The sequence below is a fragment of the Odontesthes bonariensis genome, chromosome 5 (assembly GCF_027942865.1).
Source record: "Odontesthes bonariensis isolate fOdoBon6 chromosome 5, fOdoBon6.hap1, whole genome shotgun sequence".
Lineage (NCBI taxonomy): Eukaryota > Metazoa > Chordata > Actinopteri > Atheriniformes > Atherinopsidae > Odontesthes > Odontesthes bonariensis.
The window spans coordinates 5754905-5774218 of NC_134510.1; the positions used below are offsets into that span (position 1 = coordinate 5754905).

At 43.4% G+C, this 19314-nt stretch overlaps 3 pseudogenes; 1 reads left to right on the forward strand and 2 right to left on the reverse strand.

Annotated features, from left to right (window-relative positions):
• The first annotated feature begins 202 nt into the window (after positions 1 to 202).
• Positions 203 to 321, forward strand: LOC142380947 (5S ribosomal RNA; annotated as a pseudogene).
• A 220-nt stretch (positions 322 to 541) lies between these two features.
• LOC142380935 (5S ribosomal RNA) lies at positions 542 to 662 on the reverse strand (annotated as a pseudogene).
• A 5018-nt stretch (positions 663 to 5680) lies between these two features.
• Positions 5681 to 5799, reverse strand: LOC142380946 (5S ribosomal RNA; annotated as a pseudogene).
• Between the last annotated feature and the right edge of the window lie 13515 nt (positions 5800 to 19314).

Consider the following 19314-nt stretch of genomic DNA (forward strand, 5'->3'; position numbering starts at 1 on the left):
AAAAAATGCTCCAGAAAACATCTCATACCCCACCTTTAAGGCCAAATTGGTATTTTTTCTATAAAAGGAATTCCTTCAGTCAAAACAAGTTCAAACTCTTTTGTCCTTCATGTATATCCATTCTAAGTAGGTTCCATGCATAAACCTCTTTAAATGAGAAAGAAACACAGGAATAGCCTTCCTATTTGTCACAGGGTCAGTGGCTTACAGCCACACCGCCCTGAACACGCCTGATCTTGTTCGATCTCGGAAGCCAAGCAGGGTCGGGCCTGCTTAATACTTAGATGGGAGACTGCTTGGGAATACCACGTGCTGTAAGATTTTTTTCTCTTCCCTCTGCGTGTCTTTTGTTGAAATATCTGATGATCACCCTGTGATCCATGTTGCTGATCCTGGATCTGCTAAGATGTCCCAGCTCATTGTTGGCTTTGATCCTCATACATTTAACTTTGTCCTGAGAAAGGAGAAGTTCCAAAAAGTCAAACAGGGACTGCTTTTGCATTTGACATAGTCAAACTGCATACGCCTGGAGAAGCCAAAAGGCTTACAGCACCTGGTATTCCTAGGCGTTCTCCCATTCAAGTACTAACCAGGTCCGACCCTCTGCTTAGCTTCTGAGATCGGACGAGATCAGGCGTTTTCAGGGCGGTGTGGCTGTAAGCCACAGTCCCTGTGACAAATATATGCTATATAGGTGCTGGAACCATACGTTTCCCCTATTTTACCAGAGAGTTGGCTTGAGAGGCTGATGTTGAGCCTGCACATTGACTTCCCTGATGTGATTGTTCTCTGCAGCTGAAAATAGGACTCTCAGATAACTTAGTGTCTGTCAAGCTCCTCTGTTCCCTTTGTGTAGTTTTGTGTCCGTTGTCATATAGAGAAACAAGGGAAGCTCAATCCCACGATATGCTCATAAACTGCGTCTTCTCTAAACAGTATAGTTCTATTTTAGAAGTCAGAATACAATAACAGATTCTGTTTCAGAATCTATAAAAAGCTGGTTTGTGATCCCTTTGCTGGCTTGCAGCCACACTGCCCTGAACACGCCTGATCACAGAAGCTAAGCAGAGTCGGGCCTGGTTAGTACTTGGATGGGAGACCGCCTGGGAATGGCTCATGACCCCCCCAAGTCCCTATTGCTCAACCTGGGATTGATCAAAAAAGGATCAAGAAGGACGCCCCCTGGTGTTCACTGGCCTGAACTCTTATTTACAGAGATGTCATGCATGCATGAGGCCTGGATGATTGAAATCCACTTGGCTGCTGAATGTTGTTTGTATTATTTGCAGTTTGAGTTTATGTAGACTGATGAGATTATGTTATTACTGTGTTAATGTTATGTTTTCCCATACAAATTAGGTGTTACATCATTAATTATGTGCTAATTTGCATACATTTCAGATGTAGAAATCTGAAAATGTGATAAAGTCAGGTTAAAGATTGTTGCTATAAAAAATACTGTTTGTAAGGAACAAGCCTGGGATGTTTCATGTAGATATTTGATACTTAAATTTTCTATCCTATTTACCTGTAGTACATTGCCTATGTTATTAGGCTTATGCCTATGTTCTTGTGGTAATTAGGAGGCTTACAACCCATTTTTGAGCCTGGCATACAGCATACAACATTGAATACCCCTTCAAATATTGTATAGCTCATTTTCTGAAATCCTGCCTATTGGGGGAAAGTGAAAACTTGCAGTAACATCTTTTTTCAGGAACAGAGATATGCAAACACCAGCCAATAAGTGTACAAACAATTCATTTTATTAATGGCAGAGTCAGATAAAGCACCAGATGTTTTTCTGCTCACAATATAAACAAAATTACATATATTCTCATCCAACAAATGTGCAATAGTGCAAGAAAATATTCTTATATGTAGTAGTATTATTATTATATCACATTCTATTCTATTGGAAGGCCATCATTTCCTCGTCTGAACATCTGGCGTACAACTCTTTTTTGCCACTCCTGACAGCCTGGACTAAGAGCATCATGTCGTCCTTGTTGTAGGCCAGCACTGCACCTGCCAAAGCACTCATGGACGCCCCATACTTGGAATGACTCTTGGATCACAGCAGGATCCCAGCGGTGCTGCCAGTGGTACACAGCACCCTTCTGCACCCAGTGTCTGAACAGAGTCTCCAGGAAGGAGGAACCGCTGTCACTGAAATGATATCAAGATTTTATACAGTATGTGTTCCTTGTAAAAAGATGTGATTTAATGTTAACCGTTTCATCTGTCAGTTAAATTGTTGATTTCATTATCAGTTATTTGGAATTGTTCTTAAACTTACCGACAACAGTTGTTGTCTGCATATATGACCTTTGGTGCCGGAGCGTTTGCACGTTGGAACCGGGCAATCAGACCGCTCACCATACGCCTGTAGCACCCCTCAGACTCAGCTGCCACCACCACCGTCGTCAAGAACTGTCCCCGTTCGTTCAGAACACTGGTGACATAATGCATGGTGCCCGGGCCATCACCATATATCTTCTTGGGGACCTAAAAAGCAGAACATTCATATTACATTCATATTATTTCATATTACAGTCTTTCCTACAACATGTCTGTGCATTACAAAGTATTCTCACTGAACACTCAGAATCCAGATCAAAGGGATATTTTATACAAACCTTTTTTGTTCCATCAATGCAGAGGATTTCTCCAGTCACATTTTCCCTCCAGATTTCTTGGCAGCAGCCTCTGCAGTCCAGGGTCTGCTGCTCTGCTGGGGGCCTCTGTCACAGTCTTAGCTGCGTCTGAACACAGCAGCTTGGCCTCTCCCTGCCTATACAGAGGAATGTGTGGATACAGGTGCTGCTTCAGGCGGGAGTTCAGCTGATGGCTGAAGGTGAAGCTTCTACCACACACATCACACTCATTCTCCTTGGAGCAGTGGTTCCCAACCCTGGTCTTCAAGGCACACTGCCCTGCATGTTTTCCATGTTTCCCTGCTCCAGCACACCTGATTCAAATGAATGGGTCGTGCTCAGCCTTCTGGAGAGCTTTCAGACCTGACCCAATTATCTGAATCAGGTGTGCTGGAGCAGGGAAACATGCAGGGCAGTGTGCCTTGAGGACCAGGGTTGGGAAACACTGCTTTGGAGCATGAAGCTTCTTGTGCCTATAGTCAGGTTAGACTTCTCAGTGAAAGTCCTGTTGCACACACTGCACTCGTGGCTCTTCTTCTCCATGTTTGACCTTTACAACATAAACAAATATCAATTCATTCAGTTTTCCATTTCTTTATTTCATTTCATTTTATTTTATTCATCTATTATTTTGTATATCTTTTGATTTTTTTTTCTCCCATCTATTGTTTTTCACTTGGAAACATTTGTTATTCAGGTCACAAATTAACAAAGCATTGTATAAATCAAGGATAGATGTACTGTTGATACACTGTTTGCTTCACAATAAAAATATTTAAAACATAATTCAGTTTTCCAATACAGCTGTACAAGAATCGTATTTTGTCCTGTTTTAGATACATAGCTAGCTAGCTAGCTAGCATGTTTTGATAGTAAAACGGATTATAGTCAACTGATTAGGTAAACTAAGATATATAATAGATTGACAATCACAAGTTTCATAACTACAATAGGTTATAGATTTGTTAAAATGCTGTCATGATGATAAAAGTGATAGAATGTGCATAAATTCTCACAACAATAAGATGCCAAACTACCGGAAGGCAGGTTGTCAATTGCCTACGTTGTCTATACAACGTATATGTAAACAATGACGTTTCTGACGCAGGAAGTTGCCAATTTTCAGAGAATCTTTTCATTCATCAAAACCAGCACCGAGATAATTTAATGTACACTGAAGAAGATTAGACTTACGTAGAGCTGTAACAAAATCCGGGTTATCCGGTTTTCATCCCGGATAAATACGTCACCCGGGCAGACCGGATGGTGGCATGCATTTGATCCGCCTTAAAAAAAAGATTAAACCGGAATATATATATATAGCCTATATATATATCCCTCTTTAGTTGCCTACTAGGCTACAGTCATTCTCAAGCATGGTGTTCAGTCACGAACACACAGTCACAGACACACACTGAGTGAAACGAAACCTAACTCCCGCCCCGTTTGTCACGAGCCGGTTAAGTGAGCCATGTGCCCTACTGATCCGTCCGGACGAATCCCCACTGACTCGTAACTGCTCGAACGGCTCACTCTGCTCGCGGCGCGCTTGGCTCTATCTCTCTGCTCGCTCGCAATTCTTAGTTGTATAAATGACTATGAGCCACACCACCACTTATGTTCCAACTTCGTACCGTTGCATTTTTTTCTCTAGTTAAGCCAGCGCCACTTCATGACGGATCCTTGCTCTGTCAGATCGTATATTGAGTTGTTTCTGTGTGGAAGCGGGTGCCTGAGTCTGGCGAATCATGCCGGCTCTGGGTGACTCACGGCCAGACGAGTCACGCGGCAGAATCGAAACTTAAAAAGATCCGAGTTTGCATGGATCCGCTACTTGCCCGTCTGACCGCTGAGTCACCCAGAGCCAGCGATTCAGCGGTCAGACGGGCAAGTAGCGGATCCATGCCAACTCGGATCTTTTTAAGTTTCGATTCTGCCAGCAGCAAGGATTGTCGACTCGTCAACCCATCTGACTGCTGAAGCCTCTGTAGCTCGCTACAGGCTCGGTTAGCGTGGCTTCATGCATCTTGTACAGTCGTTGAAAAATAATCATTTAGTGATATAGGGAGGGCAAGATCATTCCATGTTGTTTACTTGTAGGTCTAAACTCAGCATTGCCTCACCTAATGCTACCACATTTGTCGCTGTGTAAATGCACACACTAGCTGTTGTGTCTGGCTTTCAGATAAAATGGCATTGAATTATTACTTGACAAAAATAAATGAATGAACTTGTAGCCGTAGGCTGCTCTTTGATTTATCAAAATGAATTGATAAATGGGACAAAAAAAAGGCGAGGCGTATAGCCACTAAACGGCAGAAAGTTTTTTTTTTTTTTTTAATAAGTGACTCAAGTGATTCAAGTGATCCGTATAACTCGAATCCCCTCCTCGAAATGATCCGATCAGCCCGGATCGCCCAAAAGATTCGAGTTAAGCACGTCTAGACTTACGTGAGCGAAATGACGGCTGAAATGACGAACAGGACGAACGGGACAGGTGGCGACAGGCATGATGCTGATTGGCGGAAAATCCCTGCTCAATGATTGGCGGCGGAAAATCCCTGCTCAATGATTGGCGGGTTGAGCGCTCAACTGTGCTCAACAGGGCTCAACCATTCGCTCAACTGTGCTCAACAGCGCTCAACCATTGGTCGCGATAGGGACTTGGAGGGGAGCGCGCCTGGGAATACCAGGTGCTGTAAGCCTTTTGGCTTCTCCAGGCGCCTACAGTTTGGCTACGTCAAATGCAAAAGCAGTCCCTGTTTGACTTTTTGGAACATCTTCTTTCTCAGGACAAAGTTAAATGTATGAGGATCAAAGGCAGCAATGGCCTGGGACATCTCAGCAGATCCAGGATCTGAGACTGAGAGCCAAACAGAAACAGAGGTGTCTGCCAACCAATCATCAGCAGCAGCCGAAGCTGGTTAACTTCCTCGTGTCTGTCTGTCTGTGTGTTTGTGTGTGTGTGTCACAGGGTGATGGTCAGATGTTTAAAAAAAAGACATGCAGGGCGCAGAGAAAAAAGCTTACAGCACCTGGTATTCCCAAGCAGTCTCCTATCCAAGTACTAATCAGGCCTGACCCTGCTTGGTTTCCGAGATCAGACAAGATCAGGCGTGTTCAGGACGGTGTGGCCATAAGTGAATATAAAACATACATGTGGTGATGAGTGGAAGAACGGTTTATGTCCACATACTACAAAAGTGCTGTAAATTTTCACCTTTCTAGCAGGTGAAATGAAGTGTTTAAACAACTTACCTCCGCTTCTCACCACGCCTTTTACCAGCAACGTGATGAACGTCCTGGTACTGCACCTGAGGTCCATCTGGTGGTGACAGGGATGTTGGCAGAGTTGGAGCTGGTGGCATTTGCTCGTTTGAAAGTACTGTCCGGTGAGGCTTTGCTGTTGGTGTTACTGTAGCCCTGTAGTTGGCCTTCTTCTCCTCTCTGGTGATGAAATTAGAGATGGATCTGGCATTCAGATTGGGCAGAGGAATGGAGAGAGTGCAGAGGATGGGGTCGTCTCTAACTCTGTCAACAATCCTTTTGTACTGCCCCTTTATGGAAGAAGTTATTTTACTGGGGGAGGAGAGGTGCCTGGTTGGTGGCCGATTTTTGAGCATCTTGATGAGGAGGTACAACAGACGACTATCCTCGGTCACCTGTGCTGCCTGAGGATACCTCATCCACCCAAACTTTGTCTTCTGGGCTGCTCTGGTCTCGGGTGTGTCAGCCCCAAGACACCGGCCAAACAGGTTGTAGCCCCACCTTTGTGAAGAGCCCCACACCTCTTCACAAAGTTGGCAGCGGTCTTGTGATGCTCCTGGAGACAGCTGGCAGCAGTGACAATCTTCTGCCTGAGGTCAGCTAGCACAAGGTGGAGGTGACTGCTGTCTGCCAGTTCAAGCGTCAGTAAGGCTAACGCCTCCACTTCCTGTATTCCTGGCAGGTGCAGATGTCTCTGGGTCATCATCAAATCCTGCAGAGCGGGACTATCCTCCTCTTCCACCTGTTCTGCTTGTGTGAGGATAGCATGTTTCCTACAGGCGACATCAATAGGATCCTCCTCTGCAGGCACGTCAATACCCTCATCTGCCATCTCCTCCTCGCTTTGCTCAGCCGACTCCTCTTCATCACGAGCCTGCTCTTCCTCAACTGAAAGTATGTAATTGTACTAATCACAAATGTGTCTGGCCAGTTATAACCACTTGTCTATATCATGTTTACTGTCATTGCTAGAATATGCATGAAGAATAAAGGGATATTCTTGCTTCATATGTATGTATATTGTTTAAGCGTGCGATTAAATACTTTACCTCTCAGGGCATAGTAATTCCTGGCAGTGAAGCTTGTTGACTGGCACATGGCATATTCCACACCAAGGAGCTCCTCCTCTTCTGGGTCCCTGTATCGATCAGGGTAGGGCACAGGAGCGGCGAAGTTTGGCTCCAGGACATGATCTCTGCCAAAGAGCACCTCAGCCTGCTGATTCATGCGCTGGATCTGCCGTGCATCCATGCATGATGTCTGCCGACCCTGACCACCACCGACTCGAAGTGACTCCATCCGATTGTTCCACTGCACAGCAAACGCAACCAGATATACCTGAAACACAAGACCAATTGCATATGCTTAGCACACACAAGTTATTAAAGCTATGAAATAAAAAGCATTACTGATAGAAATGTTGCTCTATTGAAGTATTGTGTTTATTACTTACCTGGAAGGGTATAATACCACATCTCTGAGATGGAATGGCATTTTACAGGTGTGCGTGCAACCCCTCCAAGGAGTTACTGCCTCGCCGGCACCTGTACTTGTTCAGCTGAACACCGTGCAGCACAACCACCTTCACAGTGACGTACAGTTGTATGCCAGGGGGATCCTGTAAAACACACAACAACTTTCTTGTTTATTCTGGAGTCCGTTGAAAGGTTGCCATATTAGTTTAGATGGTTTTACAATGACACATGATTATGTGATTACAAAGACATTAACCCACCTGCATACAACTAAGATGCTTGCTTGCAGTTGCCCAGTGAGCATCAAGTGCCTCTGTTGACTTGAACAGGTGGATGCCATCAATATCAAGGCCCGCTGGTCCCTTGAACTCAGCAATGATGGACTCAATCACTGAAGCTGTCTCCTGTAACATATATTTAACATAGAATTAGGGCTCATCTTGTAGTGTGATGCTTCTATTTCATGAAATTAATATGTGGATTCATTTTACACTTACGTTAACACCACGGGTATGTCCTCAGCCTTCTGGAGAGCTTTAAGACCTGACCCAATTATTTGAATCGGGTGTGCTGGAGCAGGGAAACATGGGAAACATGCAGGGCTGTGTGCCTTGAGGACCAGGGTTGAGAAACACTGCTTTGGAGCATGAAGCTTCTTGTGCCTATAGTCAGGTTAGACTTCTCTGAAAGTCCTGTTGCACACACTGCACTCGTGCCTCTTCTTCTCCATGTTTGACCTTTACAACATGAACAAATATCAATTCATTCAGTTTTCTATTTCTTTATTTGATTTTATTTATCTATTATTTTGTATATCTTTCGTTTTTTTTCTCCCATCTATTGTTTTTCACTTGTAAACCTTTGTTATTCAGGTCACAAATTAACAAAGCATTGTATAAATCAAGGATAGATGTACTGTTGATACACTGTTTGCTTCACAATAAAAATATTTGAAACATAATTCAGTTTTCCAATACAGCTGTACAAGAATCGTATTTTGTCCTGTTTTAGATACCTAGCTAGCTAGCATGTTTTGATAGTAAAACGGATTATAGTCAACTGATTAGGTAAACTAAGATATATATTAGATTGACAATCATAAGTTTCACAACTACAATAGGTTATAGATTTGTTAAAATGCTGTCATGATGATAAAAGTGATAGAATGTGAATAAATTCTCACAACAAGATGCCAAACTACCGGCAGGTTGTCAATTGCCTACGTTGGATTTCTTATGCTTATTGAATACTTAGAACCCCGGTTTGACATGTCCTCTCGCCACTATTTCACCGAGAAAGCTCTGCCAGCGCTTCAGAAGAAGGTTGGTGACAAACTACATGTCCTGTTATCAGACGGGCCCCATGTTTCGTTTACCACACACATCTTGAGTTCGTCTGTGGCTCCGATGTCACTCTTGAGCCTCAAACCGCACATTAGATCGACTCCAGTTTAGTTTTACGTCGCGCGACCTTGCATGCTCAGGAATCTCGCGGATCCCACACAGCAGAGCGCATCCGACAGACGATAGAAAAGATGCTAAACATCTGGGGAATCCAGGGCCGTTTCTAACTTTGTGGGGGCCCTAAGCAAGATACCGTTTGGGGGCCCCTAGTTTGTCAAACTACAATGAAGAGATTCCTAACCATTTAGATGGAACACTAGATCTATTACACTTTATGAGCAAAACAGGCTAGAGTTTAAATTAAACATCTTAAGTTGAACCACTCAGGCAAGTTAAACTAATAAGAATATATAATACAAAGAAAACAATAAATAAAAGATTTTGAGTTTTTTTAAAATATTAAACTTTAAAGATCGTACCCAATTACAAAGTAGATAGATACTTTATTGATCCCGAAGGAAATTCAAGCATCCAGTAGCAAGACATAAAGCAATAAAAAATGTTTATACAATTATAAACACTTTAAAAACAATCTAAGAATTTAAAAAAACTATTTAAAAAAACAGTTTAAAAATCTAAAGTGACCAGTGAAATAAGACCAAAGTGAAATATAAAGTGACCAGTGAAATACAGAAGTGCCATCACTTAAAGCTGTTGTACATCCTGATGGCTAGAGGAACAAAAGAGTTTTTGAAGTTGTCACTTTTAAGAAGTTTCTGCATTCATCTACACATTGTACTAGTTAAAGTAATAAAACTAAGAAAAATGATCCACTGCCACAATATTCTAAAATAATCAACAGGATGCCTAATATTTGTATATCACTTAAAAAACTAACAGTAGAACACTTCTAATTAGAGGCCTATAAATAACACACCAAACTTAGTAAATTAATCCTAAGTCATGCCAAAATCGTGTCAAATGCCTGAGAGACAACTTCCACTGAACAATGACAGAGCAGGACAACAACATGCCTCCCTCCCTGCTAGAATCTGAATAAACTGGAGTCAGTCAGTCATTCCCATGGCAGGACTGACTGTTCATTCACGTGTGACATACTCATCTTATATAAGCAAACTTTCATGAGGCAAACACTGAAGCCGAGTTTATAACGAACAAATCCCAGCCAGCTACACAACATTTATCCGAGACTAGCTAGCAGGACAAATAAACACAAAAAATGTCCCACCTCCAGCAATCCAGCCCACATCACCCAACACATGCCTTACCTTTGTCCTCAGGCCGTTTTTCTTCCTCCATTTTTCCGCGCCACTAATATAACTTCTTTATGATGCCATTACGGCGTTTGTCTTGTTAACTTTTCTCGCTTTTTAGGGGAATGATGGGTAGATGTCAATCATTCCCATCACACCTGTTGGCGGCCTGCTACGCCACTCAACGTGTGACAGTGCTGTACTTTACACAAACTCTACACACGGTCGCCAGCATTCGTAGATTTTGTTCGTAACTCCAAACTTTTCGTCAAATCCAATCGCTAACCAAGCCTAGGTTGCTGACGTTAGCTGGCAGCAATATCACTGAACGTTAGGTTAGCAAAACAATTACACCAAAAACACAAACTTACCAGCAAGGGATGCACGAGCGACATCTCTCCGTTTTCTTTTCTTTCTTTTGTCAGCGCCAGAATCATGTGGTAATGAGCCTAAAGTAAAATCTTTTACTTGACATTCTAAATCTTCTTCACTGTTAACGGGCATAACTCGGAAAACGTCAGGTAGGAGGATGCTCCACCACCTCCGATGCGGTAACTTTGAAGACTGTACCATTCAGGAACCATTGTACAATTTCAGGAAGGGCGGGGGGGTATAGCCTAGATAAGGTAAACACATCTAATTTGCCCTAATCGAGTAATAGGGCACACAATTAAGAAAAACCACGCTGGGCCTGTTCATGACTAATTTATATAATTTCTTTAATGTAATAATATAATAACTATCATGAATTTTTTTTAACAAACTTAATTTTGGGGGCCCCGCCAGGTACTTGGGGCCCTACGCGCTCTGCGTACTCTGCGTATGCGGAGCGGCGGGCCTGGGGGAATCGACAAGCAACGGGTCCACGTAATTTTACGCGACAAATGCAAATATGAAGAAAGGCATGGGGGATATGGGAGTGCGGAGTTTGGGCTGTGTCGCACATTCAGGAGGGCCTGCTGTCCCAGCGGAGTGTGACAGACATCCTGGCCAATGCGAGGAGGATTGTAGGCCATTCCAAGCACTCCCCGCTGGCCTACTCTCGCCTTGAAGATATCCAGATGGACCTGAATATGGATATCAAGCCCCTACAACAAGATGTGCTGGTGAGATTTCTCTCATAACATTATTTGATTTATTTCCATGCACTTTATTTAGTAGGCCACTAATAATTTACTTGCACTGCACCTGGCTTTGACAATTTACACAATAAAGTGAATCTTGTTCTCTTCTGTGCAGATGAGGTGGAACAGCAGCCTCTACATGCTGCAGAGCATACTGGAATAAATACGGCCTCTCAGTGTCTTTGCAGCTAAGCCAGCAATACTGCCAGCCAACCAGTGGGAGCTGATGAAGAACACGGCTGATGTGCTGGCCCCCTTTGAAGAGGTGGGCAGGGAGACTGCAGCTGATGTGATCCCTGCCATGACAGGTCATTTGTATTTTAATTATTTTATTTTGTAACATTTATTGATATTGTTTGAAAGAAACCATTCATTCATTCATTCGCCCTCAGACGTGTTCTGTCTCGGGAGGACGATGACCAGGGGATCAAGTCCTCCCGTGCTCATGCACCTTTTGTACATCATGTTCATATAGTCAAGTCATCACCAGGCACCACTATTAGGCCAATTCATTTTTTTATTTCGCTTTTAATTTAGATTTGGTTCTACGGTTAGATTTTTAATTGTTTATTAATTGAGTACATGTGTAAGGCAGTTGCCTAAAGCCCCGTTTCCACTATGCGGTCCGGTACGGGTCGGTTCAGAACGGTTTGCTTATTTCAGTGTTTCCACTACCTTTTATCATGTCTGTAACCCTTCTGCTTGGGGTACCGAGCACACAGGACTGGTTCCAGGCTCTGCTCTCCGTTATTGGTGAGGAGGCTGTGCAGCGGGAGCTCGATGGCGCTGTGCCAAACCAAAAAGTTTTCCAGCTGATCGCCACAAAAAGAGTGTTTTCAACCGGACCGCGAGCCAGTGTCGCATTGTGTCGAATCAAGGAGGTGGTTCGAAATTATGGATGCTATTTACGCTTCGGCACACACTCTGCCCACCCCTGAGGGTCCCCTTTTGTACAGTGGGAACGCAAACTGACCCCAAAACAACCCGACCCGAACTGTACTGACAGTGGAAACGAGGCTTAACTGAAGAGCTGTGCTATGTGTTGTCTCTTATCTTGTTGTTGTTTTGAATCGTGTGTTACATTTATCTTCTTCTTATTTTTATCTTCTTCACAAAGTCTGCCAGCCTGGATGAGGTGTTACTCCATGCTTCGTGGTGTTTGCTGTAACTGTGTGAATGTGATGCATTCAACAGACTTTTACAATAATTAAACCTGCGTTAATGCGCAATAAAATATTTATCGGCGCGAGTTAACGCGATAATAACGAGTTAACTCGCCCAGCCCTAGTTATTACCGAAGTGGAACAACTGCAATCAAGTGCTTTTGACTAAAGTCAGTCAAATGTGTTTGTAGCACATTTCATGTCCAAAACAGTTCAAATCACAGCTAATGTCATCTCAATGCACTTCAAAGAGACCGTCCAGTTCAAGCCAATTCTAATCCAATTCATGGTAATGCTTGTAATGCAATCATAATCCAAATTTGTCCAATTCATACAATGCCGGTTCAAACTACCTGGGATACATTTATTTTGGAACAATCTGCTTTTACTGCAAAGTTGGATGTCAGAGCTGAGAATGCAAACTCTGGAAGGTGCTCAAATGTCTTGTTTGGAACTCCAACTTTATGCACCATGATAACAGGAATATAGCTGCTTAACTGGACAATTAAATCAAATTTATTTGTAGCACATTTCATGTACAGAACAATTCAAAGTGCTTCACATAAAATAAAAGCATTGCAGCAGGGAGTGGAAGAAGCATTAAAAATACATAAAAGAATATAAAGAGAAACAAATAAAATGATTTAAATGATTAAAAACAAGCAACAGTCCATATAAGTTCAAAGATATCGTGCAGATTTCATGCATAGACACATGAGAACAGAACCGTTTTTAACCTGGATTTAAAAATGTCTCCATTTGGTGAAAGTTTAATCTCCACTGGCAGTTTGTTCCACTTGTTTGCAGCATAACAGCTAAATGCTGCTTCTCCATGTTTAGTCTGGACTCTGGACTGGACCAGCTGACCTGAGTCCTTGGATCTCAGAGCTCTGCTGGGTTTATATTCTCTGAACATATCACAGATGTAAACCATCAGCAGACTTTTAAAATCTATTCTGTGACTGACTGGAAGCCAGAGTAAAGATTTTAAAGCTGCTGTGATGTGTTCAGATCTCTTAGTCCGGGTTAAAACTCCAGCAGCAGCGTTCTGGATGAGCTGCAGATGTTTGATGCTCTTTTAAACTACTGGAGATCAGTGGTTTCTGCAGGACTTATTCACGCAGAAACTTAGTTATAGCTTTGTACCCTGAAGCTGCACAACATTTCTCTGTCACCACCTTGCTTGAGACTACATTCCACATGTGATAGTGACACATATTCATATGGTGCCTTAGGGTATTGGTTTATCGGGTTGCAGTTTTCACCCTGATGGATCCAAACTGGCAACAACCAGCGGAGACACAACGATAAGTTTGTCCTTGTGAGACCACCACACACAGCTGGACTAATGCACGGGTGGGGACAAGTGTTGTGACTGGACACCACCAGCAGTTAATATGTAATAATAAATAAAACATAGGACTTCCGGTTATGGAGGCATAGAGAAAGGACGCGTGGTGCCAACCTCAGTTCAATAGCTTGCTAATATTAGCCTTTTTTCGATTCTGAACTGAAATAATTTGACGTCAACTCTACTTTAATAAGCGAAGATACTGAAAACGGGACTATGCCGCCGAAAAAGAATAAAGGTGCAGTAGCAAAGGACGAGAAGAGCAAAGTGTCCCCGTCAGATGCTAGCTGCCATAGCCGCGAGCTAACTGATAAACCTCCACAAAGGTTCATATCCGAGATGGAGAAAGGAATACAGAGGATTCAGTCCATGATTGAGGGACGGTTCTCTAAATTCTCTGAAACGATGGAGAAAGTTATTAGAGACAACAAAGCCATCTGTCATAAAGTCAAGTGCATCGAGGGGAAACAACGTGAGTTTGACGACTCCCTAGCCGCCATGCAGCTCGAGTTTGACGACTACAAAAAAGCTACTGAGGGCGAACTGAGAGTGGTGAAGGAACAGTTGGATGACCAAGAGAACAGAGCCCGTAGACAAAATCTGAGGCTAGTTGGTTTTCCAGAAGGAGTGGAGGGGAAGAACACAGTCGCTTTCGTACAGAAATGGCTACCCAAGATACTTGGTTTAGAAGGGGAAACTTTTGAAGTAGAACGGGCGCACAGGTCACTGCAACAACGATCAACAGACGGCGTCAGACCCCGTGCCATTGTGATCTGGTGTTTAGTCGATTTCTCCTACTTGTCGAGAATTGCTACTTTGTGGTTTTGTGCATGCGCGCGCATGCGCCGAGACGATTTTCTAAGTTTCGTTTTCACGCCCATAATGTTTTGCTACCATGCGTCTGATTATTTTCTCTTTTGGAAGACATACAAAGTAATAAAACACTTATATTACACTTATATTAACAAGCAGTTATCTTAACATGCACAAATGGGGTGTCATTCACCATTTGATTTTTGTATTTGGGACACTTCTGTCTTTATTTAGGTGACTCTGCTCCATCATTGTCATGAATGCATTGAGAAGGGGGAGCATTATTTGACAGGGTGTTACTGGACTATCAAAATATGCTACCCTCTTAAATAAATCAATTTCATTACACGTTTTATAATTACACACATGACAGACAAAAACACTTACTTTATGACTTTATTTGATATACAGAGGTAGAAAACCATAAAGTAGCATTTTTTGATAGGATAGCTTGAATCAATAGACACGCCTATCGGTTTTTGCGGCGGTAGCATTTCTCGACGAGGTAGCACAAATCGACAGAACATCGACTCCTCCGTTTCTTAGATATTGTCAAGATCATCGATGCTGCCCGGAGCAAAAGCTCACTATAATATGGCAATTCGACTATTATGATTTTCCGAGATATGTCTACAGTCCTGTACAAAAAGAGGAAAGCCTTTGCTCCACTGAAAAGAAACCTCAGGGAAAAGAACATCACTTTCAGACTGCTACATCCAACCACTTTTACCATGGATCTGGAGGGAGGAAGGCGCACATTCACAACACCGAAAGCGGCTGAAAATCATCTGAAGAAGTATCACCCAGACGTGCTGCCACGAGACTCCAGCAAGCCGGATACCATGGGCTAATTATTATTATTTTGCTTCATGTTTCGGTGTCGCAACTTTCTTCACAAGAGTGAGGAAATAAAAGCAGCCACGTACGGACAGGATCCACTTTTGATTGCGAGGAAGCTCTTTCCCTTTTTGTTTCACCTGTCCATACCTGGGCGGATTTTTACCGCTTCGTTGTGCCTGCTTAACACGGGCCGTCATTGACATTGACTGGGGACTTTTGTGTCTGCTCCGATTTAATTTAATTCTTCATCGTGGGATTATTGCTCTATTGAGGCAACGTTACTGTGCGTTGGTTTCTCTGACACTGGTACAGACGATATGTCTACGAGTCCACTATTATTTTTTTTATTTCCTGTGGACGCTGAGTGGAATTCTTCATTGGTTACATCATGGGCTCCAAATGTAAGTAATCTACCGTTGTGATGCTTATATATGTGCCTGGAAGGATGTTTTTGTTTTGTTTTTCCTTTTTCTTTTCTCCTTAGATAACGAGAGTGGCAACATTATTATGGCAATGATTACTTTTTAACTACGAGGTTCGATGTTCTCTGTTCTACGTTATAACACCCTTAAAATGTGTTCTCGGTTTAATTGAGTGTAAATGTTTGTTGTAATCCTGGTTAAATGACTAGTATATTAGGCTAATAGACTATTTCAGTTGTAGAGAGGATTGGTACCATTCAATAACGCAGCAAGTTGGGTTTCAGCTGCATTAAAAAACCGTCAAGAAGAATGAGGGTTTGGCACTTCCTCAGTTGGGGAGGAAGATGGGTTAAAGGGTTTGGTTTATCCTTTTTTGTCTTTTTCTTTTCTTTTCTCACCTTTATATTTGCTTTTACTGTACACAACATGGAAATTAATGGGTTAGATGAGGCAGTGGCCTGGGATAGTTACCCTAACTGGTTTTATTGCATCATTAACTTATGGGGAGAGTAGACAGGGGAAATGACATCTGTGGCTATTAAGTATTTGACATGGAACACTAATGGCATCAACAAACTGTCAAAATGTAAAAAAGTACTCAACTTTCTGAAAAACCACAAAATAGATATAGCTCTGCTACAGGAGACCCACTTAACAGATGCTGAACATGCCCAACTGACACGACAGTGGCAGGGGCAGACCTTTTATTCATCCTTTACATATTTATGGCCCAAACTAGGATTGCCCTCAATTCTTTCAAAGACTGTTTTTCACACTTACATGTCCCTCTAATGAGATCATTATAGGTGGAGATATGAACCTAGTTTTGGACCCATCCAAAGATCGTTCTTCTTTAAATCCCCATATTCTAGCCCAAGCAGCTAAGGCACTCAAAAAGGAATTGGTAGACTTCAAGCTTGTGGATGTCTGGAGGGAAAGACATAAACTAATACGCGAGTACTCTTTCTACTCACATGCTCATAAAAGCTATTCCAGAATTAACATCTTTCTTGCTCATGCTGAAAGAATCCACCTTATATCTGCGTGTGAATATCTACCTATGACCCACTCAGATCATGCTCCTCTCATGCTGCTGGTGGCCCAGAGGAACATTGCTAATGGGAATAGACTATGGCGTTTCCCCACATACCTGCTCAATGATGCAGATTATGTGAAACTTATCAGCAGTGTTGGGAGTAACGGCGTTTAAGTATTACGGCGTTTAAGTATAACGGCGTTTAAGTATAACAGCGTTATTTTTCCAGTAACGGAGTAATCTAATTAATTACTTTCCCCATTGTTACAACGCCGTTATCGTTACTGAGAATATAAAGTGGCGCGTTACTACAATTTGGTTGTGGGCTTTCGGCTACACATCAGCTGCATGCTGCCTGGAGAGAGCAGGGATGGGGGTGATGACACCGTTGCAAATGCGATGATGATTGGCTGTGTGGGCGGATCATGCCCTGCTCACGCTGTCTCACTGCATGCGCTAAACACAACAAGACAGCGGCGACAAGCCAGGGAAGTTAACAGGTAGCGTTCTCTAACTGGAATTACTGGCACTACTTCTCACCCGTGGAGATAAAAGGCAAGAATGTGTATGTAACATGTACGCTAATAAAACTTACCTGTTGCAGCAGAACATCGATGGACAGACTCACTGTGCCTTTGTAATGGGAAAGGCCCGTGTGGCACCGTTAAAACCAGTTACCATCCCACGCATGGAGCTTACTGCAGCAGTAATTGCCAGCAGAATGGATAAGCTGTGGAGAAAAGAGTTAAAGATGCCTCTGCAACAGTCGGTGTTCTGGAGTGACAGTACATCTGTACTTAAGTACATCAACAACAAGACCTCATGATTTAAAACATTTGTAGCAAATCGTGTAGCAGAGATTCTCTCCACAACTGAATCCTCTCAATGGAGGTATGTGAACACCTCTAGCAATCCTGCAGACCTGGCCTCTAGGGGAACTAGAGTGAACACGTTTCTAAAGTCAGAAGAATGGTTGCTGGGACCAAGCTTCCTCATGGAACCTGAAGTTGAGTGGCCAGCAAACATTGAACTCTCCGGAAAGCTCTCCGCAGAAGACCCTGAGGTCAAGACAGTCGTGTCTGTTTTGTCAGTTGTGTCTGTGAATGCTGTCCGAGCTGAAGAACAGGCTGACCCAGTCATGCGATTCATTGGACACTTCTCGTCTTGGACACGGCTGAGGAGAGCTGTCGGCTGGCTGCTTCGGTTCAGGAAATGGATGTTAGACTGTCAACAAAGGAGGAAAGAGCTGTTGGAAGAGCTCACTCAGTCTGGTGCAGGAGGACAGCTGGAAAGGAGACTGCAGGAGAAGATGCAGAGCGTGAGGGTGCAGGCTGTGAACAAAGCACCTCTGTCAGTGGAGGAGTTTGCTGAGGCGGAAAAGGCAATCATCAGCTTATGCCAAAGACAGAAATTTCCGGAGGAGCTGGCATGGCTACAGAATGGAGAGAGGGTGAAGAAAAGTAGTCACCTCTATAAGCTTGACCCCATCTTGGAAAATGGTGTACTGAGAGTCGGTGGTAGGCTTGATCGAGCCGCCATGCCAGATGAGGCAAAACATCCAGCCATTCTGGCTAAGGACCTCCACCTTTCCACTCTCATCCTCAATCATGTGCACCAGGTTACGGGTCATGGTGGGCGAAACCACACACTGTCACAGTTGCGCCAGAAGTACTGGATTCCAGGCGCCTGTGTTGCCATAAGGAAGACCCTGTCAAAGTGTGTTGTCTGTCGTCGGCTGAATGCAGCACCAGCAAGTCAGCGCATGGCAGATCTTCCACGTGACAGAGTTTCTCCTGATGAGCCACCTTTCACCAGGGTAGGAGTAGACTGCTTCGGACCCTTTGAAATCAAACGTGGCCGAAGTATGATCAAGAAATATGGAGTCATCTTTACATGCCTGGCTATAAGAGCGGTACACTAAGAGGTGCTATCATCCTTAGACACAGATTCCTTCGTTAATGCCCTCAGACGTTTCGTGGCAAGGAGAGGCCAAGTGCTGGAGCTACGGTCTGACAATGGAACGAACTTCGTTGGGGCCGAGCGAGAACTGAGAGAGGCAATAGGGAAATGGAATCATGTCCAGATAAGTGGCTACCTCCTCCAGAAAGGCATGAAATGGATATTCAATCCTCCCACTGGGTCTCATCATGGTGGAGTGTGGAAGCGGCTGATAAGGTCTGTGAGGAAAGTCTTGAACTCTGTCTTGCGAACACAGAGCCTTGATGAAGAGGGCCTCCACACAGTCTTTTGTGAGGTCAAAGCCATCATTAACAGCCGCCCCATCACTAAAGCATCGACCAATTTGAATGACCTGGAAGCATTGACACCCAACCATCTCTTGCTGCTCAAGTGCAAACCATCATTACCACCAGGGGTATTCCAGAAGGAAGACGTGTACGCCCGTCGACGATGGAGACAGGTTCAGTACATGTCCGACCTATTCTGGAGGCGATGGCTGAAAGAATACTTACCTCTACTTCAGGAGCGGCAGAAATGGCAGGCCATCAAACGGAACTTCATCCCTGGAGATCTAGTTATCATTGTGGATG